This window comes from Rhinatrema bivittatum, chromosome 2 (assembly GCF_901001135.1).
Source record: "Rhinatrema bivittatum chromosome 2, aRhiBiv1.1, whole genome shotgun sequence".
In the NCBI taxonomy this organism is placed as follows: domain Eukaryota; kingdom Metazoa; phylum Chordata; class Amphibia; order Gymnophiona; family Rhinatrematidae; genus Rhinatrema; species Rhinatrema bivittatum.
In genome coordinates this window covers 671,869,366-671,895,204 of record NC_042616.1, presented here as the reverse complement: position 1 = coordinate 671,895,204, position 25,839 = coordinate 671,869,366, and the positions used below count along the sequence as shown (strand labels likewise).

At 46.4% G+C, this 25,839-nt stretch overlaps 1 long non-coding RNA gene across 2 annotated transcripts in view; it reads left to right on the top strand.

Annotated features, from left to right (window-relative positions):
- Positions 1–25,572, top strand: part of LOC115085451 — a 159,506-nt gene extending 133,934 nt beyond the window's left edge. For both annotated transcript variants that reach the window (XR_003854846.1, XR_003854847.1), the window contains exon 5: positions 25,343–25,572. This is a non-coding gene — a long non-coding RNA (uncharacterized LOC115085451). The remainder of the gene's footprint in view (positions 1–25,342) is intronic.
- The last annotated feature ends 267 nt before the right edge of the window (positions 25,573–25,839 follow it).

Here is a 25,839-nt window from a genome sequence, read left to right as displayed (position 1 = left end):
TGGGGTAAAGACATGGCTGGCCACTGCGAAGACCCGACGCGCCACACTAGGGCTGACACTCAGCTGTGTGGGACATCCCTAAACATGCGCGCGCACAACTGATGCTCCTTTTAAAGGGCCCGCGACAGGAATTCCTCCAAGGTAACCTGAGATGACATCACAGGCCTTCCACTACTTAAGATCTGCTCTGCCCTGTATCAGATGCCTTGGCGATAGGTCGGATTCTCTGAGTTGCTGTTTGCCACACATTCCTGGTTCCTGATCCTGTTTCTGCTCCTGTGCCTTGCCAACATGTTCCTGTGTCTTCAGCATTCGTTTGTCTGTCCTCCATGCCATTCCTGCTGTTTGTTCCTTCTCTTTTTACTGCTTCTGCTGGCCCCAATTCCTGCTTGGACTGTATCACTTCTCTGCTCTCTGGACAACCATCGCTCCCACTAGGATTCATCTCAGCTCAGAGGCCACTGCCTGTCCAGCTGGCCCCAGTACCTGAGAGCTTAACCTAAGGAATGTAGGTTGGCAGTGGTGAAGTTCCTGTTGGGCCTCTGCTCCAAGAAGCCCCATCTGCCAACGGTGCTCCTCCCTGTGGGTAGCGTCAACCTTGGCTTGGTCCAAGGGTCCACGTCCACAACATATTTGTTGGCCACCATATCCAGATATCCAACAAGGTCCATAACCAAGTTGTTATTATTGACCCTGCTCTTTTGAAGCAACCCTTATCAAATCAGTAGTCTGTACGTGATATGGTAAACTACATCTTCTACATCACTTAAAGCCATTTGTCAATTCAAATGTTCTTCAGTCACTGATACTCTCAGGACTAGACTACTGTAACTCTCTGTATATCGGTCTCCTAGTTAACACTCTAAGATCCATACAAATCATACAAAATGCAGATGCACAAATACTCATGGGGCTAGAATACCAGATCATATTACTCCTACTTTTCAATCATTACTTTGGCTTTCTGTCTATTGGCATATCTAATACACACTAGCAGTCATGATTCACAATTTATTAATTAATGTACCCTCCCCCTGGATTGCTCCTACATGAAAAATCTGAACTCCAGCACATACAGTACACTACACTCATCCAGCCATAAATATCCCATCCCTCAAAATTGTACATCTAGCCGAGACACAAGGAAGGGCTTTCTTCACAGCAAGTCCTTTATTTTGGAACTCTTTATCCTCAGCAATGTGCAGCATGAAAGAACCCAAAGCTTTTCAGAAAGAACTCAAGACCTTCCTCTTCAAGGAAGCCCCTGAACCTCTTATCTAGAATTCCTTATATTAAACACTGTTTCCATCTATACTGTTATGCACCCCGCCCGCGGCTGTCCCGTGCATGGGACTGCTCACCTGCATAGTTCCTCAGCGGGCCCCGGGACGACCTCCCTCGTGGTGGTTGCTAGCCCAGCTAGGCCCCGACGTCCTGCGATGGCGGTCGCCGGGCCTTCCACTGTGTGCCAGGCCTCAAGCCGAGGTTTGGCGTCTCCTACCATGCTAGCCACGCCCTTACGTGCGCACACGCGGACTGCCTGGACACTTGTAGGGCCGAGGGCGGGTCTTGGTTCCGCGGTGCACCCTGATTGATCTAACAATATAAGGAAGTTCCTGTCTCCACTTCCTTGCCTTGGCAATCGGGTCGGCTTGTTGCTAGATTGTCTCTGCGCTTGTTCCTGTTTCTCCTAGTCTCATTCCAGGATCCTTCTGCTCCAGTTCCGTTCCTGACTTGTTCCTGCATCCTCGTTCCTGAGTCCTGCCCGTTCCTGTGTTCTTCTATCTGTCTACCCAGGTAGTACCTTCGGACTGACTTTCTGGTACTGACCTCGGCTTGCTCCTGACCTGCCTGCCTGCCGCTTGTCTATGACCTCAGCTAGTTTCTGAACTGCCTGTCTGCCTGCCGCCTGTCTATAACCTCAGTTAGTTCCTGACTTGACTGTCTGTCTGCCGCCTGCCTCAAGACCTCAGCCTGCTTCTGACCTACGCGCCTGTCTGCTGCCTGCCTCTAGACCTCAAAGACTAAAATAATATTATCCCAAAAAATAGCAGGAAAACTCTGTATCAAAACAAAAACCAATAAATATTCCGCTATACACCTAGGCTCTTATTGTATATGAAGAGTGACCGTCATACAGGACCCTCGCTGCTGATGGCTTATATGTGTAAGCCTGTAGGAGCGCTGGGTTTTATAATCATAGGTCACTTCTTATAAAATGCTCATATAAGAGTCTTGATGATTATTGTACTCCCCTGTTGATAAATGGGGGCTATACAAAATTGCACTTATCTTTGGATAAAATGTCCACAATGCAGCTGTTCTTAGATCTTCCATAAGTGTCTTGTCAAATGATCAATAGTGTAGCGATATATGAGTCTTCTGACACTGCGCGTATTTCGAAGTGATTCAGACTTCTTCAGGGAACACAAAGCCGTTAGCTGCGAATGAATATATTGTTTGAAAGAATGTGGTCAATGTACCATCAGGAGTAATTTATAGATATGTTTTTGGTGCCACAAGCTACCTGTCAGCATTACTTCCCGGCATTGACTATTGATCATTTGACAAGACAAGTGTAGAAGATTTAAGGACAGCTGCATTATGGACATTTTATCCAAAGATAAGTGCAATTTTGTATAGCCCCCATTTATCAACAGGGGAGTACAATAATCATCAAGACTCTTATATGAGCATGTCATAAGAAGTGACCTATGATTATAAAACCCCAGCGCTCCTACAGGCTTACACATATAAGCAATCGGCAGCAAGGGCACTGTATGACGGTCACTCTTCATATACAATAAGAGCCTAGGTGAATAGCTGAATATTTATTGGTTTTTGTTTTGCCTCTAGACCTCAGCATGCTCCAGACCTGCTCGCCTGACTGCCGCCTGCCTCAAGACCTCTGCTTGCCTCTGACTTTGTCTGACCTCCAGTATCTGACCCTTGCTTCGTTGAGCACTTCTCGGACTGACTTATGGACATTGACCTCGTCTCCAGATTCTGGCTCTGTTCCTCCCCTTGTCATCACCAACTCTGTTCTGGTTCCCCCTGCTCCAGCTCGAACCCAACCGCACTCCTTCTGTGTCTGTGGGCACACATTCTCCCAGGAGACCCTGTGAGGCCCACCTAAGTCCAAGCGACCCGGTTCCCTACAGGCTCCTCCCGGGGGGACCTCGGGCTTCCAGTGGTGAAGCTCTTCCCAGCCTCTGTCTCTTCCAGTGCTCTGCCCCCTGGGGGCAGTTACCTCCTTTTCCCTTTCAGGAGCCATTCCATCCCTGCCCCAGGACAAGGATCCACCCTCGAGCACAACATATACTCTGCACTACCTTTCAAGAGCCTGCAGCATTGTTCAGCAATTGGGGTTTTTTTTTGACAGATTGTCTTATAATATGCTTAATTAGATTGTCACTGTTTTTATGTTCTCTAAATGTTTTTAACATATGTAACAAGGTACCCAGCCCAAAGAAGAATATGAGTAATAAATATTGGAAAGAAAGAAATTAGCAAATAAGTAAGTAAGCAAAAAAATAAATAAATAAGCTGAAAATGCTGGCATGAATGGCTGCTTGAATAAGTGTTTCATGCTAGGACAAGAAGGGATTGTATATGTTAAAGTGGGGATTTTTTTTTTTTTTTTTTGGTAGGAAGGGTTGGAATAAAGGTTTGGGCATGTGTCCTGGTGAGGTTCATAGAAAAATATACATCAGCAGGATGTGGATTGGAGCATCCCATCTGTGGAATAGTTAAAAGCAGACAGATCCTACATTCCTTTTTAGGGGCACTCCTCAGGCAAATGATAAAAGCACCTACAAGGGATGATGCAATACTGCACTTTGTACTTAAAAATGGAGATAAGATAAGAGCATAAGAAGTATAGCGCTGGGTCAGACTAAAAGTCCATCAAGCCCAACAGCCTCATCTCCAAACTCTGGCCATGCTATTGATATACAAAGGTAACCCACAGGATGTGAAGCTTTAGATGTTCTAGACTATTTTGCTGTATGATCTTGTTATATCATCACCTAAACCCTTTGGAGCTTGGACTACTGCTGCTTTCATTAACCTTGCATCTGAACTATAACGTTGTTGATATTGGCTCCTAACTCAATGCTGATTTTAAATAAAGATGAACTGTATTTTTCCACAAGATGTTTACCAAAGACAGTTTTTATAAAAGCATACTGAAATAATCTAATTTGTAGCTCAAACATGTGGGTGAAAAGTTTCCACTCAGAGTAAAGGCAGTATTTTTGTCTAGTGGTTTAAGCCTTGTTTAAGTTTTATATCTTCCTTGCTCTTCATGAGAAATTGCTACTCTTACATCTTGCAATATCAGAACTTTAACTGTTACTCATAGCCAATCTAAGGAAGTGAGTAAGACATTTCTAAAATAAAATAAGTAAATAATAAACTATTAACAAATTTACCTAGTAAGGCTCATGTACAAATAAGATTTTGATTTTATGGTGAACTAAGCTGTTACTTTGAAGATATATTGGAAATAGAATAGAAACATTTGAATATTAGATGAGATGCAAAACCAGGAAGCAAGAGAATATTTAAAATACACCCCAAAGATACATGTGAAGAGTTGCGGGTGTGGGAGCCCTTAGAGCTGTGGCGTAATAGACGCAGCCTTGAGGGCAAACCCCCAAGGCCTACGCTGGCAGCTGCCAAATGCGCCCTGTAATGGGGCAGTCTGGAGCTTCAACTTTACCAGCACCTCGCCCACAGGTTGAGCCCTTGGGGTCTGCTGGCCAGCAGGAACTAGGTGGGCCCCTATGGAGGTGGTAATATCGAGCATCCAGAAAGACACCAAAGTCAGGGCAGGCAGCAAGCTAATGAGTCAGAAATGGGCCAATGTCATGGCAGCCTGCTAGCAAGAATAGTCAGGGCCAGGCAAGAGATTAAGATCTGGAGAGGCAGGTAAATGTGGTCAGGTCCAGGTGAGAGGTCTAGATCAGGAAATGCAAGCCAAGGGTAGATGAAGACAGTGGAAGAGACCAATAAAGGAGACAAGGCAAGGAAGGAAGGCAAAGGAGGATGAGGCAAGGCTAGAGGTCAAGGCTGATAACAAAGCAAGACTGGACAAGGCAAGGCTGGACAAGACAATGCGGGAAGGCAAGGCTGGAGGACAAGGTGAGAGGAGGCAAGGCTGGACGAGACAGGGCTGGAAGGCAAGGCTGAAAGGCAAGGCTGGAAGACAAGAACCAGGAACACAGGAAGAAGCAAAACGTACTGCAATCAGGAGACCCATTGCTGAGGCATCTGTTATTCCTTGGAAGGCTCCTTATATAGAGAAGGGCTTGTGATGTCATCAGAGGCACCACAGAGACTTTCCCACCATGGGTCTTACAAGACTGGAATATGTGCATGGGAGTGCACCCAAGGAGCGTCAGCTCACGGGATAATGGCAGCAAAGGAGGCTAGAGCCAGAGGCATTCTTGCCGTTCTGAGGCAAGGCATCGGGACTGCAGGGAGAAGCAAGATGACATGGAAGGCTGTCATCGATGGCACTCCTGCCACACCACGGCTGAGCCGCATTGGGAGTGAGTGCCATGGCTCACACGGCCTACCCGTGAGCCATGAATCCTAACAATACAGAGGGAGACTAAGAGCAGATCGGCAAGAGAGAGACACAAAGCAGAGCATTAAGAGAAAGAGATCTTAGCTGGACATTAAGAGAAAGAGATCTATTTTTTACATTTCCCGCTGCTCAGCACCTTCAGCATTCCCAAGTATATTCAGCTAAGGACTTAGGGGATCATTTAATATGCCACATTATATATTACCACTGGAAGGGTCAAATAACATGGGCTACAGTAAAATACTGCAGGGGGGGGTTAAATCATTGGTCTAGTCCATTAACACCACATTTTATGTTTTTTTAAATTATTTTTATAATTATGTAAATAAAATCAAACTTCTCTTTCTTGATTTGAGAAGGATGACAACATTATTAGTTGAATCCAGACATGGTCCAGGGAGATCCAGAGCACCACTTAGACTCCAGGTCCAGGCAACAGTCATTTTCCAAAATGGCACTGCTCAGCCTTTACCCCATCTTGTAATAAGGGTAAAGACCAGCTAGTGCCATTTTAGAAAATGGCAGCAACTGGACCACTAAGGTTACTTTTTGAGAAAAGGAGGATACACTAGACCACCAGGAATTATGTTGTGGGCAAAGAGAGGTCTGTGAGTTGAGGAGCTGCTACTCAGGGTGGGGGAGGCTATTTTTTGAATCAGAGAGAAATTTATTATGAAAGAGGAGGGGTTAGGGCAAGGGACAGGGACAGGACATCACGTTATGTTTTGTGGATTTGGGGATTTTGCATTGTTGTTTTGGTGCAATTGGTGTATCACTGTTTTGGACTGTATTTTTTTTTTTCTTGTCATAGAAAATCATAGGAGCCAATGCCATTGGAATGGAGTAGAAAAATATCTCTAGAAAAAGTTGCAAAAAAGTACTGTTAGGAACCATAATGGATGCAGAACATTGTGACACTTGTCTTTCCAAAAGTGGTGTAACCCTTCCTCCTGCACACGTATCTTAACACACCATATATACATCATCTGATTCATATCTTACTATCACTCACTAGTATAGACTATCTAAACCTACCTTGTACACATGCCCTTACACCCCTGCACTCAGACCCATCAAATCATGCACTAATATCACCAAGCCTTGGAAATACTATCAGGGAAATAATGGGTAAAGGTTGGCATATATGCACATAAGTAGGTGTGCCTAAAGCTAAGGCCTTATTTTATAAAGTGAATAGTCGATAGGACAGCATGACTCTCTAGCACACACACTTGGAAAGCTTATGAATTAGCAGACCTTCATAATAGGAACTACCGACCCAAATTTAAATGGCCTTTGCTTGCCTTATGCTTAATCATTGGTCTAGTCCATTTACACCACATTTTATGATTTTTTTTATTATTTTTATATTTATGTAAATAAAATCAAACTTCTCTTTCTTGATTTGAGAAGGATGGCAACATGATTAGTTGAATCCCAACATGGTCGGTGTTTCGAAACTGATATTCTGCATCAAGGTGTGTATTTCCTGGATCCTTTTCAGTTCAAGCAATAAAATCAGCTTGTAAATCCACTTACAGAATCAGAATATTCCAAACTGGCAAAAATATAATGTTCCTGTCTCTGCACAGAGAGCTTGAATACCCTCTCTCCCTAGGGCGAAGGCTCCTTTATGTGGTGTCCTCAGTACTCCCAATTAGTTTGTTACTCACAGACTCCTTGGTTGACTGGAACAGCAGTTCTAATGTTCTTTAGTCGATTAGGAAGAGGGGTAGCTAAGCACTTCCTCCCAGATCTTTTCAAAGTAATATCTTCTTCCCAAAAATGAAGTTAACACTGGGATGTCCAAGCACCAGGTCACCACCTCTTCCATCCTCATTGAGGTTAAAAGAGGGGCAGATCTTTCCTATTCTTTACATCCCCAAAAACAGGGTTCCCCATTCCACGAGTCCAGGCAGTGCACAGGGTCTCACCAGGCTTCCTACAAAATAATCTTTCTTTTTAAACCCAAAATGTTCCTGGGATGCAAACCTTACCCACCAGAGAATGGATAGGAAAAGCAGATCCCTGATTCAGCTCAGGCTACACTGCAGGGTGGGCTGAAAGTTTCAGAGTAGGCACAAAATCCAAATCAAGGAAAAGATCCTCTACTCCTCCACTAATTCCCAAAATCAACTCACACTGCCCCCAGAGCTCTATCCAGAGTGATGCTATAAAACCTTCCCAGTGGGATGGCCATTCCAGACCCCTCAGAGGGAGGGGCTGCATTTGCATGGTAACCTGCCGCATACACTATCCTGCACTGATCTAGCTGGCACAAGAGAATCCAGAATTTATTGGTAGTGTGACCATAGGGTCCATAACATTTGCATAAATATAAAAATAATAATAAAAACAAAAAATGTGGTGTTAATGAACTAGACCAATGATTAAGCATAAGGCAAGCAAAAGCCATTTAAGTTTGGGCTAGTAGTGCCTAATTCATAAGCTTTCCAAATATGTGTGCTAAAGCAGTGGTTCTCAACCTTTTTTCAGCCTGGACACACCTGACAGTTGGTTCTCACATGCGTGACACACTGAACACGTGACCGTCATGGGGCTAAATGTAAAATTACACTCTGCATCCACGAGAACCCCCTTGATCCCCAACAATGGATACAGAGCAGAAGTAGGGCATTACCCATAGAACTCACCATACAAAAAAAAATATTCTGGTTCTGATGACATCTCAGTAAAAGCAAAACAAACTCCCTTTACTACCAGGCACAATAGCCCTCCTTATGAAAAGGCAATAATTTACCACTAATGCATATCTGATTGAGAAAACACAACAAATAAGATTGATACAATTGACTACATGCTAGTAAAATACCTCACCTTGGTCACTCACACACACATAACCGACCTTCACCAAGTACAGAAAGATCACACATTATAAATATGGAGACAGAAACTGGAATGGAAAACCAAAAAAAGCTACTCTGCATGCAGTGCAAACCTGGAGAAATGGAAAGAGAAATATAGCACCTAACACAGTCCCAGGATCTGCAATAATGCACAGAAACTAATCTGCACAAAGTTACACCTGCATTATGGAACACAAAACAACCCTATCTATGAAAAGGCAACACTACAAATATTAAATCAGGTCCTAAACACTAATTCTCCTCCTATTAGGAAAACAGAACAAGCCAAGCTGCTATAGAGCCCCACACAGAAATAATTGTAAAACTATATTAATAAATGTTTCAAAACAGCTGATGAACAGAATAATGTCAAACAATTAAAACTCATAAACATTATTAAAAATTGTCCAAATATCAATAAAATATTTCAAAACAGCAGACACATCACATAATACTCAGTAATTAAAATGGCAGTTAATCAAGAAAAATAAACTTAAAATCCTACCGTTACTTACCCTTTCCAGCAACTCTCCTATTCCTTTCTCTTGAAAGCACATACCAGGAGCAGCAGCAGCTGCTGAAGCTCTGTCCTCACAGTCCTCTTCTTTAGGGCCCACAAGTCAATCATACACACACCAATTAAACGATCAGTATCTGTCTCTCACACACACCCCAGTCACCTCCCTGCCCAGTCTCTGTCTCTCATACTCACCCCAGTCACCTCCCTGCCCAGTCTCTGTCTCTCACACACACCCCAGTCACCTCCCTGCCCAGTCTCTCTCTCTCTCTCTCACACACACACATCCCAGTCACCTCCCTGCCCAGTCTCTCTCTCTCTCTCACACACACATCCCAGTCACCTCCCTGCCCAGTCTCTGTCTCTCATACTCACCCCAGTCACCTCCCTGCCCAGTCTCTGTCTCTCACACACACTTTGCTTAGAGCCCCAATGTTGTGTTCCCCTTTAATTTCGCAGAGGCAGCTTTCCCAGTGCTGCCGCTGCCTTCTCAGCTGCACTGAAGCAGCAAATATTTATTTTAGAAAAATATGCCACAGCACTCAAGCCTTTCTTCTGGCTGCCAGGATAGGCTCCCACCGCCCCCCATCTGCCTGCTTTTTTCGGTCTCTGGGAGCTCCAATTGCCCCATCTGTAATCAGCATGGCTGAGTGCCACTTTTACTTTAATCGCGGCTCTTCCATGCTCACTGTTGCATCGGGGGGGGGGGGGGGGGCGGGAATCCCAGAGCAACCGGCCTCTTCATGCTTGCGATTCACTGCCGCTTTGGGGAATCCCTACTCTATCGCGGTTCCCTGCCGTTTTGGAAGCGGGAAATCCTGGCACGGCTGGCCTCTTTTCTTTGTGGCTCACTGCTGTGTTTAATTTCAGCACTTCTAGCTCGTGGTGGCCACAGGGTGTGCTTCTTCGCCGCCACGGGACTGAACACTGCCACTCCTTCCAGCCCCCCTCAAACCACCCCCAGGCTATGAGTTGCCTCCCTTCTTCCTGCCCCAATGGCCAATCAGAGGCTTCCTCCTCCCACTGGAAGGAAGGAGGAGGCTTCCAATTGGCCCGTGGGGGCAGGAAGGAGGTTTCCCATTGGCCCGCGGGGACACCGAGAACCGTGACACACCAGCTGGTGCTTGGCGACACATTGGTGTTTCGCAATACACTGGTTGAGAATCGCTGTGCTAGAGGGTTATGCTGTTCTATTTTACTTTTTCTTCAGCACTGTTTGAGCATTTGCTATAAACTGTATAGTGCCATTTGCACACATTATAAAAAACACATATCTCCACCACCAAACTTATATGCTATGTTCAAAAGTAGACACATACTTTTTATGTTACAAAAAGAATGTGTGTACATTTCATGCATGGCAAAAAGTATGCACGTACTTTCCTAATGTACTTTTTCTGCTTTTGCAAATGTGGATACATCAGCAGAATAGCAGTGAGGGCCTGAAAGCTTAACTTTATGGATGGGGACATAAACCAGCAAACCCAGCAATGATAGTGAACTGTTCTCCAGCAGTGGGGTCAGGTGAAATATCAAGAGGATGTCCTAGGCACGGCAGGCCGTTTACAGGGCATTCAATCACGTCTTCATATCAACGGGAGGAAAATGCCTTTAAGGAAGGAAGTGCAGAAGCTGTTCTTTATAGGGAAGAGAAAGTTGGGTGTGGTGAGATCTAAGTGGGCAACTTGGAGGCTCTTCCACCCACCATGATACAGTAAACAGAAGTTAGACAAAAAGCCAGTTTAAGATAAGAACCTTTCTATCAGGTGGTCACACTCTGCCAAGCAGCAGGAAGATATTCAGAGCAGACAGTATAACTGGGCAGACTGCAGGTGCAAGAAGGTTCAATATTAGTATGTAACTATGAAATCAAAAGGGTGATGGCTGTATGAATTGGCTCCCAAGGGAGACCTTTACTCACAAATGATATATCTGTTCCAAAAAGCAGGGAGGAAGTACATAGTATGCATAAATTCCTAAAAGATCAGGAAAATCCCATAGCTATAGGGGTCTAGGATTAGGTGCCTTTCAAGGAAATGAGGATATGCATTACTCTCCATATCTGATCTCATTCCAAATCTTCCTATTTTTCTATCTTAGTAGATGGAGGACTTGAAGAAGAAGGCCCATGTCCTCTGGAAACTTGAGGGGGGACTGGCTGCAGCAGCTGCAGGAGAGGCAAAAGTGGGCCAGAAATAAATATACCTAAATCAATTCTGGGAGCTTTCATAATTATATACCTATGTGTGTGTAGCATGAATAGTCTAAGACACTGAATAGAGGGGCCATTTGCCGCTGTGCTTGGGATCGCGCCAGGGCTGACGTAAGTTTAGAAACAAAAAAAGAAATCAACAAAGGTAGGGGGAAAGGGCAGGGGAGGTAGGGGAGGTAGGGGAAGGGAAGTTCCCTCCGAAGCCGCTCCAATTTCAAAGTGGCCTGGGAGAGAAAGGGGAAAGGCAGCGCAGCTTGGAGCAGGCTCGGTGAGCGCAAGTGCACAATTGTGCATGTTATAAAATCGGGCATACATGTGTGCGCGCCGGATAGCACGCACACATGTACGCCCACGCACTCCCTTTTAAAATCTACCCTAAGTTTTCTTCCACCCCATGGAATCACCTCTTTTTTGCCCTCTATCACCCTCTCGCAACATGACTATCCCCACCTGATTTGCTACAAAAAGAGAAATGGAAAAAGAGAGAGACTGAGGAACCATGGTGGTGCTCCTCCCACTCCCATTCTCCTGCTGCCAGGATGTGTTCAGGATTTGTTTATTTATTTAGGTGTTTTATATAGCATCGTTCCAAAAGAAGATCACAACGGTTTACAGAGTCAGCTTTAGAATTCTTAGTCAGCATTCACATCTTTGCCATGGACCCCGCATCAATGCTGACTCTGGCAAGCCGCTATCAGCTCCCAACCTCCTCCACGGATCCACCGTTTATAATGGGCCTCGCCACTGAGGAGTTTTGGCTACCCCAGTGGGAGTGCAAAAGATGACCCACCAAAACATGAGAACCCCCCAAATAGCAGGTCTGAAGACTGGGGCTCAGGAAGAAGGAACAAATGCAGGAACAAGCTGAACAGAGCTTCAGAAAACAGATTCACAGAATTTATTGCACCAAACGCTGCAGAAGAATTTAAAATGGGCCATCATATATGTCTGACCCCTACTGATCCAATGAGTTGATGGTTGGGTGTAACTTCAACAGCCATCAGAAAAGTTAAGTTTACTAGGAAACTCTGCAACCTGCCCTGGAACTGTGAATTTGATATGGGGTTTACAGAATATAGATACAGAATGATGATTTACCCTATTTTTTGCTCCATAAGACGCACCTGACCATAAGACGCACCTAGGATTCAGAGGGAGAAAATTAAAAAAAAAAAATTGTGCTAAACCGGCTCTGTCCCCGGGCGTCTGTGTGTCTTATGGAGCAAATTAGGGGAGTGCATAACATTTTTTTTTCTTCCCATTTTGTTTTCGGTTCTGGGGAGGGCCATTTCAGTCCATTCCCCAGGTCAGAAAACTTTTGTCTTTCTAATTCTGTGGGAAAACCCCCCCCCCCCAAAAAAAACAACCCCCATCTCAACACTTTAAATTAATTAACAACCTCCACCCTCCTGACCCCCCAAGACCTGCCAAATTAATTAAATACAACCCCCACCATCTGACCCCTCCCCAAGATCTTCCAAATTAATTTACTATAGCCCCCCCTACCCTTTTGGACCCCCCAAGACCTGCCATAAGTCCCTGGTGGTCCAGCGGGGGTCTGGGAGCGATCTCCTGGACTTGGGCCGTCAGCTGCCAGCAATCAAAATGGCGCCGACGGCCCTTTGCTCTTACTATGTCTCTGGGGTCGACCAATGCCAGCAGTAGCCCCTGTGACATAGTAAGGGCAAAGGGCCCCAATGTGTCTGAAAGTCTATGCAGAAAAATACAATGCAGACTTTTAGCTACCTTGAGACCAATTTTAGCTGATTAATGCAGGTAAAATGCTTTTTACCTAAGAAAATTGCTGTAAATATTGCTCTTTTTGTGGCTTTATTTTTCCTATCTTGGACAGCAATCTTACAATGCTTGGTATGCGTTATTAGGGTTAGATAAACAGCCACTTCAATTATTTATGTTATCTGAATAAAATAATATTACCATTGGGAAGGTAATATTTTTTTGATTCCTGTTGATATCTTGCCTGTCATCAGTAGCTTGCTCCTTAATACATCTGTGTTTAATTTGGAATTACTGGCAAAGAAAGAGGGACACATCTTTAATTCCTGACAATTGCAGGTTTTGTAAGATTATTTATACTTTTAGGAGTGCAGCAAAGATTTTTGGTAAAAATAAACTAGAGGGATATTTTCAAAAATGGAAGCTTTTGCCATCAGGTTTATTTTTACTGTGTATTTGCCAAGTGAAGTGAATGCAAATGAGAATTTTTTATTCAGTACTAATATGATGTGGGGCTTCCTATTAATCCCTGTTGATGTTCTTCAAACCTTTCTATCTAAATTGTCTAACTATTCCTACTGTGATACTGAGAAAAGACATTTTTCGGTCAAACAAAAAAATTAAGATATGTCTGATGACTTGATTTCCGCATAACATTTATGTTCCGAGTGCAATAGGATGCTGACTCTGTAAAATTCACTTGGGTGGCAATAAAGCATTCTATGAGTATAATGTGCTAGAAAGAAATTTGATATCAGGGATGGATATGATTACTATTGCATTTTCGTTTTCAATAACCCTTTTGTTTCTCCTTTAAAGGTCAATTTACCCAATCTTGGGAATTTATGATTAAACGTTACCTGGTAGCTTTGAGAAATAAAAAATAATTGTATCTGAATACTTCAAGATGAACTTTTCTTAATTGGGCCCTGTGATCAAAATTATTCCAGTATATGTTCATGGGAAAAAAGTACCTAAAGCTGAAAGTTTTAGAATCAAAGCTGAATAGGAGTATTGGTGTTAATCACCACGTTTATACATAAGTTTTCTAAAATTGCAAAGGTGTTGACAAAATCAAGCTCAAGGATTCCTCAAACTTATTTATTTAGACCATTTCTAACCTGCTCTCTCCATTGCTATAGACGGGGTACAACACATATACAGAATTAGTTAAAACAATGTAAGCCTTCATAAAAAAAAACATCGAAACCAAAAAAAAAAAATCAAGAGCTATTGCTCCAAGCTTTTTGGAGTGGAGGAGTAGCTTAGTGGTTGGAGCAGAGGGTAAGAATCCAGGGTTCATATCCTACCACTGTTGCTTGTGACTGTGGGCTACTCACTTTACCATCCATTGCCTCAGGTACAAACTTAGGGTCTCATTTACTAAGCATTCTTCCCATAGGCACAGAATGGAGAAAAGCCTTAGTGAATCAGACCCTTAGACTGTAAGCCTTCTGGGGACTGAGAAATACTTCTAGCACCTGAATATAATCTAATGTGAATCGGAACCGGAATTGGTTCAGATTCCGGTTCCGATTCACATGTGGGTTTTGTGTATCGGCTGCGCCCGAGCCAATAAACAAAAAACCCACCCCGACCCTTTAAAACTAATCCCTTTGCTTCCCGCACCCTCCCGACCCCCCCCAAAAACATTTTACAGGTACCTGGTGGTCCAGTGGGGGTCCCGGGAGCGATCTCCCGCTCTCGGGCCATCGGCTGCCACTAATAAAAATGGCGCCGATGGCCTTTGCCCTTACCATGTGACAGGGTATCCGTGCCATTGGCCAGCCCATGTCACATGGAGGGAGCACTGAATGGCCAGTGCCATCTTTAAAATGGACCCATACGTTGCGGATTACCAATTCGTAGGGAACGAATGCACACCCCTATCAATTAACAAGCATCTATTTTCCTAACCTGTGGCTTTGCACAAGTTAGGTAAATGGACACTCATAAAATTGAGCATCTGCTTTCCTAACCCACTGACTGCCACCTCTCTATGGCACCCACTGCCAAGGAAGGTCTAGGGGCACACAATTTCCCCTATTGCCTCCTTTTTGCCTCGGCATTTGCATATTGCATTGGGCGCCCCGGAGAGGTTGATCGGTGCGCGTTAGGAGAGCGGGCGCTCAATCATGACCGCCCATTTTCCACGTGCTGATATTGCATGGACCTGAATGTAAATTGAGATGCTAATGAAGTATATGTTCTGTAGATGCTAATATATGCACATACCTGGGGAAAATATTACAAAAGCTTAACTGCACCACTCAGGAGTATAGGTACATTTTTTGCATTAGTCCATCTGCAAAGTCTTTTGTATACATACTTTTTCACTGCCCTAATAGGCAATGAGCTAGTTTGCATAGTTCGGCATCTCTTTTCATCATTTTCATAGATTTCATGTTAAAAACATCACACATATCTTGTGCTTTTAATGCACCAGCTAATTCATGCTTTTAACACTTGTGATAGAATTAATGCACTTTATTACATTGGCTCCAAAGTGCATTATTTTTCTTATAAATATTTCCCACAGAAAAAGCAGGTGCCTAAGTCTGCAAGAACCTTGTGCAATTTTCAAAGAGAAAGCAGGTTCATGCTTTTCTTTTGAAAATTAGGCTCAAGCTCTACTGTTTGAATATTACTGCAGACCTTGTACCAAAGTGGGCAGTTTGAAAATCGCCCCTCTTATTGTACTCATTTCCTTACTAATACTGTAACCTTTACTTGATCTTCTCAAGAATAACATCAGAAAATATTTATTTCTATTTCTATTATATTTCTTCTGTTATGCTCAGGCTTGTGGACCCTTGGGCCGACGGGAGGATGGTATACCTTGGCGTAAGATCCGTAGGCTCTCCCGTCGGGAGGCGAGGCAGGAACAGAAGATGTGACCAGCTGACCCTCAACACTGTAGGCAGGAGCGACTGAAGGTGGACCAAGAGTTGTGACGTTGAGGAACGGAGGTGTGTCTTCACCACTGGAGGTCCGTGGTCCCCCCAGGAGGAGCCCGTAGGGACCCGGGCTGCTGGGACTTAGATAGGCCCTTGGAGACGATGGTCAGAGGAGGTCCAGGGTCAAGTGCCAGAGGGTCGTCGCTTACCAGTCGAGGTCTCACACCGAGGGATCACCCCAGTCCGGTCACACACCAGAGAATCACCGCTTGCCGATCCGGTCAATACCAGGAATCACCACTAGCCAATCTGAAGTCAATACCAGGAGTCACTGCTAGCCGATCCGAAGTCAATACCAGGAATCAAGATGGAACTAGAACAAGGAGTCAAGATGCTGGAACTCACCGAAGCAAGCAGACTCAAACAACACTCACAGGAGACGTTGCCAAGTCAAGAAATGGTCAGAGGCAGTCTCCTTTTATACTTCCTCTGGCCCTATGGATAGGAAACAGCTGAGGGTAATTAAAGGGATGAGGTCCCTTTAAATCTGGTGAAGGGGCGGGGCCTCACGCCTAAGATGGCGGCGGCCTTCTTGGATCCAGGCCACGAAGGAAAGCAGCAAGTGACCGCAAGGGAGGAGCAGGATGGCTCTGGAGCCGGCGGTTCGCCCGGACGCCCACGCCAGCACACGGGGGCGCCGAGCTCGGACGCAGGGCCATCCGACCCGATGCTGCTGCCGGCCCGGTCCGGAAACAAGGTAGGGGGCCACGCTCGCGGGTGGCCGCGGGCACAGAACACAACAGTACCCCCCTCTTTAGGGCACCTTCCCGGAGGCCTGGGTTTAGCCGGATGGTCTCGGTGAAATTGCTCAAGCAAACCCCAGTCCAGGATGTTGGCCAATGGTTCCCAGGAGTTTTCCTCGGGGCCGAACCCCTCCCACGCTGGTAAATACTCCCATTTCTTTCCTTGCTTTCTTATGTCCAGGACCTCGCGGACTTGAAAAGTGAGGTCATCCTCGGAGGCGATAGGTTGGGGAGTCGGAGGCGTGTTGGAGGGCCAAGACAACACCAAGGGCTTTAAGAGGGACACATGGAACGTGTTGTGTATCTTGAGGGAAGGCGGCAGACGAAGCTGATACGAAACGGCACCAACCTGATGAATGATAGGGAAAGGTCCAATAAAACGCGGGGCCAGACGCACTGATGGCAGCTTCAGGCGGATGAACTGAGTACTTAGCCATACCTTTTGGCCTGGCCTGAACGGAGGGTAGGGCCTTCTCTGCTGGTCTGCGTATTTTTTAGCGGTTTGACTGGCTTGGACCAATGCACGTCGTGTGGAGGTCCATAAACGGTGTAACTCGTCTGCCGAAAGTTGAGCTACCGGGGACGTAACTGTGATGGGAACTGGCAGTGGGGGGCGTGGCTGCTTCCCATATACTATCTGAAACAGCGAGGATCTGGTAGCCGAGGAGATATGAGAATTAAGCGCGAACTCCGCCCAGGGTAGCAGATTGGACCAATCATCTTGTTTTTCATTGACGTAGAGTCGGAGGAATTGTTTTAGCGTCTGGTTAGTCCTCTCCGCAAGACCATTAGACTGGGGATGGTACACCGACGTATAGTATAAGGTAACGTCAAACTTTTGACAGAGGGCCCTTCAGAACCTGGCAGTAAATTGAGGCCCCCTATCCGAAAGGATGCTCCTAGGAAGGCCATGCAGCCGAAAGATATGCTGCACGAACAGCTGGGCCAGCTGGGGAGCAGACAGCAACCCCGGGAGTGGCACGAAATGTGCCATTTTACTAAACCGGTCAACGACCACACATATGAACGTGTTGCCATTAGAGAGGGGCAGGTCGACCACAAAGTCGGTGGCCACGTGAGTCCAAGGTTCCATGGGTGCTGGTAAAGGCTGGAGTAAGCCCGGGGTCGAACCAGGGATCCATTTGTGGTGAGCACACGACTGACAGGACTCCATGTATGCCCGGACATCCTTGTTGACTTTAGGCCACCAATAGTATCGCCGCAGGATTTGTAAGGTCCGGGATTGTCCATGGTGGCCGGAACAGCGGGAGTCGTGAGTCCAGGCTAGGACTTGTTTCCGCAGGTGCGGCGGAACCAGGGTTTTCCCAGGAGGGATGGTTGTAGTAGCAGACAGGAGAATACGGGATAGCTCAATGATGAACCGCGGTTCCTCAGTACCTTCTGTAGACTCAAAGACACATGAAAGGGCATCAGCCTTGACATTCTTCCCGGCGGTCTGTAACGAAGGACGAAGTTGAACCTAGTGAAGAATAGGGCCCAACGTGCCTGCCGTGGATTGAGTCGTTGGGCGCACTGCAGGTACTCTAGGTTTTTGTGGTCTGTGTAGACCGTAAACTGGTGTTGTGCTCCCTCTAGCCATGGCCGCCACTCTTCCAAGGCTACCTTTATAGCCAGGAGCTCCTTGTCCCTTATGGTGTAGTTCCATTCTGCTGGGGAGAACTGGCATGAGAGGAAGGCACATGGACGTAGCTTATGGCCCTCGGAGGTCTGGCTCAGAACGGCGCCAACGCCTTCTGAGGAGGCGTCCACTTCGATGACAAACGGCTGCTGTGGATCCCGATGCTGAAGGCATGGCTGTAACAGGACCGCCTCCTTGAGGCAATGAAAGGCAGCCTCTGCCGCAGGAGGCCACTTTTTGGGGTCCGCGCCTTTCTGGGTCAGGGCTGTCATCGGGGCAACGATGGTCGCATAATGTGGAATAAAAGATCGATAGTAGTTTGCAAAACCCAGAAAACTCTGGAGTACCTTTAGTCCTGACGGTTGTGACCATTGCCGAATGGCTTTCAGCTTCTGGGGGTCCATACGAAAGCCTTCTCTGGACACTATGTATCCCAGGAAGGGAAGGGACTCCTGCTCAAAAAGGAACTTTTCAAGCTTCGCGTACAATTTGTGCTCTCTGAGACGCTGTAACACTTGGCCGACATGCTGGCGGTGAGCAGTTAGGGAATCTGAAAATATCAGTATATCATCCAAGTATACGACCACGCATTGATACAAGAGGTCGCAGAATATCTCATTCATGGTGTTCTGGAACACTGTGGGGGCATTACAGAGCCCGAACGGCATTACTAAATACTCGTAGTGGCCGTCTCGGGTATTGAAGGCCGTCTTCCACTCGTCACCCTTCCTGATATGGATCAAGTTGTAAGCTCCCCGGAGATCCAGCTTGGAGAAGATCTGTGCTCCTTGCAACCGGTTGAAGAGTTCGGAGATGAGGGGCAACGGATAACGGTCCTTGACTGTTATAGCATTCAGGCCCCTATAGTCAATGCAAGGTCACAGACTTCCGTCCTTCTTGGTGACGAAGAAGAATCTAGCCTCTGCTGGGGACTTTGATTTCTGGATAAATCATCTCTCTAAGTTCTCCTCGATATACTCTTTCATGGCCTGCATCTCAGCCAGAGAAAGGGCAGAGGTGCGCCCTTGAGGAGGCTCCGTCCCTGGGAGAAGATTGATGGCACAATCAAAGGATCGATGCAGTGGCAGAATTTCGGCCTTTTGTTTTGAAAAAACATCCATGTAGGCAGCATATGGGGCTGGCAGGCCTGGAAGGCTGGTGGAAGCTATGGGACAGGATACTGGAACCACAGAGTGGAGGCAATTGCCGTGGCAATTCGTCCCCCAATGAGCCAGCTGCAAAGTCTTCCAATCGAACTGGGTCTTGTGCTCCTGGAACCAAGGGAGACCTAGGACGATTGGATGAATGGAGTACTCCAGGACATAGAATGACATCTGTTCTTGGTGCAGGGCCCCAGCCCTCAGCTGAACAGGAACCGTGGAGTGTGTCACCTGGTCTGGAAGGGACTTCCCTTGGATCGAGGAGATGACCATGGGGACAGGGTGACGAAATTGTGGGATCTTTAAGTGTCCCACCAGGCCTTTCATTATAAAATTGCCGCCGGCACCGGAGTCCTCTAGAGCTAGCGTATGGAACTCCCCATCTGTCATGGTTAAAGCCACTGGCAACATTAGTGGAGGTGCGGGTGCAGTCCGACCCAGGAAGAGACCTCCTTCAGGTCCTAAGCCCGAGAGTTTTCCGGTCGTGCTGGGCAGGCGGCTATTTGATGGCCTGCCGCGCCGCAATAAAAGCAAAGCCCTTTCTCCGTGCGCCACCGATGCTCTTCACGAGACACTCTCCCACGACCCAACTCCATGTGCTCTTTGGTGGGTGCCCAAAGGGCTTCAGATGCGCTCTTGGACGGAGGTGAGGGCCTTCTCTCTACCTTAACTACCGGAAGGCGAAACCTCATCCGGCGATCCACTCAATTGGCCAATTCTATTACGGCATTGAGATCATCTGGGAGTTCCCTCGCTACTAGCTCATTCTGAAGGCGCGAGGCTAGCCCTTCCAAGAAGATTCTGTGCAGGCAATCTTCCCTCCAATTCAGCTCTGTGGCCAGGGTGCGGAATTCCATTGCGTACACGGCCACTGTCCGAGTACCCTGTCGCAATCGGAGCAATTATGAGACCGCAGTGGGTTTGCGGATGGGTTCATCGAACATCTGCCGGAAGGCAGACAGAAACTGACTCAAGTCTTCGGATCCCTTCTCTCCCACAGATGAGAGGCCCAGATCAGAGGCTTCCCATCAAGCAAGGACATAATGTAGCTGGTTTTGACCAGGTCGCTGGGAAACTGCGCAGGCAGCAAGGAAAAATGGACCTGGCACTGGCTAGGAATCCTTGACACAACTTCACATCTCCGGCGTATCGAGCGGGCGCCGGGAGTTGAGTTGGAGTTACTTGCCCCAGGTCACCCCTGGAGGCCTGGACGGTGTGTGGCTGAGTAGCACGGGCTCCTTGAGCCCCAGACGGAGATGGCAACATAGGGTTCATGGGCCCTAATGCCTCAAGATGTTGGGTCAGCCCCTGTACCGCAGAGACCAAGGCATCGAGGATCTGTTACTGATCCTTCAGGCGCTGGGCCATTCCGGGAATGGCCTGGCGGGCAGATACCTCTGCCGGGTCCATGGACTTGGAAATCTGTTATGCTCAGGCTTGTGGACCTTTGGGCCGATGGGAGGATGGTATACCTTGGCGGAAGATCCGTAGGCTCTCCCGTCGGGAGGCGAGGCAGGAACAGAAGATGTGACCAGCTGACCCTCAGCACTGTAGGCAGAAGCGACTGAAGGTGAACCAAGAGTTGTGATGTCGAGGAACGGAGGTGTGTCTTCACCGCTGGAGGTCTGCGGTCCCCCCAGGAGGAGCCTGTAGGGACCCGGACCACTGGGACTTAGGTGGACCTTTGAGAGGTCGAGGAACAGACGTATGGTGCAAGGGATGACTGGAGCTTCACCCCTGGAAGCCCGTAGGGACCCGGGCCGCTGGGACTTAGGTAGGCCCTTGGAGACCATGGTCAGAACATAAGAACATAAGAACATAAGAAAATGCCATACTGGGTCAGACCAAGGGTCCATCAAGCCCAGCATCCTGTTTCCAACAGTGGCCAATCCAGGCCATAAGAACCTGGCAAGTACCCAAAAACTAAGTCTATTCCATGTAACCATTGCTAATGGCAGTGGCTATTCTCTAAGTGAACTTAATAGCAGGTAATGGACTTCTCCTCCAAGAACTTATCCAATCCTTTTTTAAACACAGCTATACTAACTGCACGAACCACATTCTCTGGCAACAAATTCCAGAGTTTAATTGTGCGTTGAGTAAAAAAGAACTTTCTCCGATTAGTTTTAAATGTGCCCCATGCTAACTTCATGGAGTGTCCCCTAGTCCTTCTACTATCCGAAAGAGTAAATAACCGATTCACATCTACCCGTTCTAGACCTCTCATGATTTTAAACACCTCTATCATATCCCCCCTCAGTCGTCTCTTCTCCAAGCTGAAAAGTCCTAACCTCTTTAGTCTTTCCTCATAGAGAAGGTCCAGGGTCAAGTGCCAGAGGGTCGTCGCTTACCAGTCTGAGGTCACACACCGAGAGATCACCACTTGCCAGTCCGAAGTCACACACCAGAGAATCACCGCTTGCCGATCCGAAGTCAATACCAGAAATCAAGATGGAACTGGAACACGGAGTCAAGACGCTGGAACTCACCGAAGCAAGCAGACTCAAATAACACTCACAGGAGACGTTGCCAAGTCAAGGAATGGTCAGAGGAAGTCTCCTTTTATACTTCCTCTGGCCCTGTGGATAGGAAACAGCTGAGGGTAATTAAAGGGACGAGGTTCCTTTAAATCTGGTGAAGGGGCGCGGCCTCGCGCCTAAGATGGCGGTGGCCATCTTGGATCCAGGCCGTGGAGGAGAGCAGCAGGTGACCGCAAGGGAGGAGCAGGATGGCTCCAGAGCCGGCGGTTCGCCCGGAGGCCCGTGCTGGCGTACGGGGGCGCCGGGCTCGGACGCAGGGCCGTCCGACCCGATGCTGCTCCCGGCCCGGTCCGGAAACAAGGTAGGGGGCCGCGCTCGCGGACGGCTGCGGGTGCGGAACACAACATCTTCACGGAAAGAGTAGTGGATAAATAGAAAAGTCTCCTAGTGGGATGGCAAAAGTCAAAACAGTAACAGAATTAAAGAAAGCATGGGATAAGCATAGATGATTTCTAATTGAAATGATATGATGGGAAAGTCAGAAATAAAATAGAGTTCAGGGCACTGCACCAGGAAGTAAATTGGGCAGACTAGATGGTTTCAATGGTCCTTATCTGCCTTTATACAGTATTCTATATTTCTTACTTTTATCGTGCTTGCTCAATTCTCTTTTTGTATTCAATACCATTCTTCTCCATCCAATTCCACAATGTTCGTGACAATCTTCTTCCTGCATTGCTCTGCACCTATGGTTTGGCTTTTAACACCAATGCTTCTGCTGCTTTTTTCCTCTCATGGTGCCTTTCGATATTTTTGCTTCTGTTCCTGCTACCTTCAAAGTTATTTTCAAATTCCATTACAATAATTACTGGCTATTGATCTTGCCATGCCAATAAACATCAGGAAATAGTTGCCATGCTGATAAACATCCGTAAATACTTCTTCACGGAGTGAGTGGATGCCAGAAGATGTGATGAGGAAGAAAACAGTAAACAAATTCACAAGAGCATGAGATAAACGCTGCAGATCCCTAAAGGCTAGAGGTTGGAAATGAAGAAAAGGGTGCATAGAGCAGAAGTTACTATCCTTAACAGAATGCATGGGGATTACTACCCTTAATAAATTATTCTTGATGCTTTTGACACAACTGCAACATTTCTCTCTGCTTTGACAGATGGGGGAAAAAGGGGAACTGGATTCAGATGACAGCCAACACTGGGCCCCGACTTTTATGGTCTGGGATGCTGATATGCACACATAAGGGAAAAAGCACAGGACTGCTTCTTCAGCCAAGTTCAAAAGCATAGCATGTACAAGCAGCACAGTCTGAATCATCAAGAAGGCTGCTTACCCCGTAAAAATTTTGCTAGCAGTAATTTTGTTATGGGTTTGACAGTTGTTTGGTTTTAATTGTAAATATTTCTACCCTTAACATAAGGCTTGGAGTTAACCTGTATGAAACAGCAGTTACTGCCATTAGAAGCTTGCTGAACAGACTGGATGGACCATTTGGTCTTGTTGCCATCATTACTATGTTATTATGTTACTTTGATATGATGGCCTTGGCATTCACACTAAACTTTAGTGCATAGGTCTCATAATCTAAAAAAACCCCCAAACCAACAATCACAGTGGCATCAACGTCTCAAAGCACAGATGAATGGCAGGAAGAAGAGTAGCATAAAAATCCTACCAAAAACAGTGGCCTTAAGAATCCTTGGCCTCAAGAGAAGGACAAAATGGCAGAGACAGTAAGAGAGGATCAAAGCAGTACCAAGAGAGGCAGGAGGTTTCCAAGGCACCAGTGAGAAGGGAAGGAGCAGGCCAGATAGTACCAGTGGCAGAACAACACAGAAAGGTGCATAACCAGGAGCGAGACAGGGTGGGAAGAAAAGGTTTATTCATTTTCTTTTTTTTCTCTCTCTCTCTCTTTTCGAGCATAAACACCTAAGTATACAAAGAGAGAAGCATGGCAGGAGAATTAGGCAGTGCAGCAACAGTGGCACAACAGCACAGCAAGAAGCTGAAGCAGGAGAGAGGCGAGACATGAGGAGTCGGCAGGGCAGCAGGAGCATGCTGGGCAGCAACAGACGCAAGGTCCCAGGATTCCAAGACATCTAGAGAGGGAAAAGAGGGAGAAGGTTTTAATTCTGGTTTTTTTTTTATGGTTTCAATTTTTTTTTGGGGGGGGGGGGGTGCCAAAAGCGAACCAATATAACCAAAACGCACTCAGGATGGAATGAGCAGGTAGGGAAGTGATAGTGATACAACAGCACAGCAAGGAGCTGAACTGAGCGAAAAGCAGGGCACAAGCAGTAGGCCGGGCAGCAATGGCAAGAGTGGCAACATCGCATGGCGCTGAGAGGAAAAACTCATTGGTTCACTCACAGGGAAATTCAGGGAAAGTGAGCAAAGGGAGCTTTATTTTAATGAAGATCAACTTTTCCACCAACTTTGGTGCCAACTCTGAATGAGGCAGACCCGCGATATCCCCTGCCATTAAGAATACCCATTCACAAGGCATGCTAGCTGATGCTGAGAAAAAGAAATGCTGAGTGACTTGGCCAGGTCCTGCCAGACTGCAGCTTTGTGTGTCCAGTCTGCCAATGGATCTATAACCTTGTTCTCAATGGGCACTATGAGATAGCATGTGCTGAAATTTGAGCTGCAGTCTCCTGTGTTGGGGGGGGGGGGGGGGATCTCTGCTGACAACCACTGTAGCTATAGTCTGTGTCAAGGAAGCCCATTCTGTGGTAGCCATGGGAGTGGAGGATAAAAGTGGAGGAAAGAAGGGGCAACTTATATGGTATTGATCATACTGACACGTCTTGTGAGGCAAAAGGGGTAGTGTACATTATGTGGTGCTCCTGCCAGCTGGTGTATATGGTCAAGACAAGCAGAGTTCTTAAAATTAGAATGACGGAACATCGCAACGTGATCACCCAACAAAAATTGGATGGTCCATTACTAGCCCATTATGTACTGTTTAAACATTCTTTTTCTGATTTTGTATTTGCTGTATTGGAGAAGGTAGAACCTCACCTATAGGAAGACAATTTTGATTCCTTTTTAAGGAGAAAAGAACAGCGTTGGATTTACCACTTGAATTCCATGGACACGCACAGTTTAAATAAGGATATAGAATGGGATACTTGTTGAACCTTGCGGCTCATATAATGACTCTAGGTGAAGGTTTCAATGTGTGTCCCGAATGGATTACAAAAAATGGGGGCAGGGCTATGGAGGTATTTAACCTGTTATTCAATGGGAGTTTTTATAGCTAGCCGCCATTTTTAAATGCCTTGTGAGTAAGCTGCAGCATGTTTGGTGAGTTTGATTTGTTTATATAATGTTCTTTATGAATAAGTTTGTGGGTGCACTTTTGCCCTTTTTGGTTGTAAGAGGGTCATTTTTGAATGTTTTTATCTTTTCTTTAGGTACATCATTTTCCCTGATACAGGCATTCTGGGTGCCGAAACATGGGCCCGAGTTGGTTGGACAGTTTATTCTGAACACAGGTTTTGGTATTGTGATAAGATGAATCATTAGCTAAGGATTTTTTCAATTTTTTGGTTTTTCAAGGGATTATAGACTTTATGATTTTTGTAATGTTTTGAACAGGAAATAAATAGAGCTTTCTGTGCATATTATCTGACACTGGCCTGGATGCATCAAAATGCACTAAATATTGCATGTGATAGAAAACGGGACCTGTTTTATGGTAATAGGGTTAGGTAGGGGAAGGGGAAGGTGGGGGGAGGCAGAAGGAAAGTTCTCTCCGTTCCCTCCGAGCGGCCTCGGAGGGAACGGAAGCAGGCTGCGCAGCTCAGCGCGCGCAGGCTGCTGATTTTGGGCAGCCTTGTGTGCGCTGACCCTGGATTTTAATGGATATGCGCGACTATGCGTGCATCTATTGAAATCCCACGTACTCTTG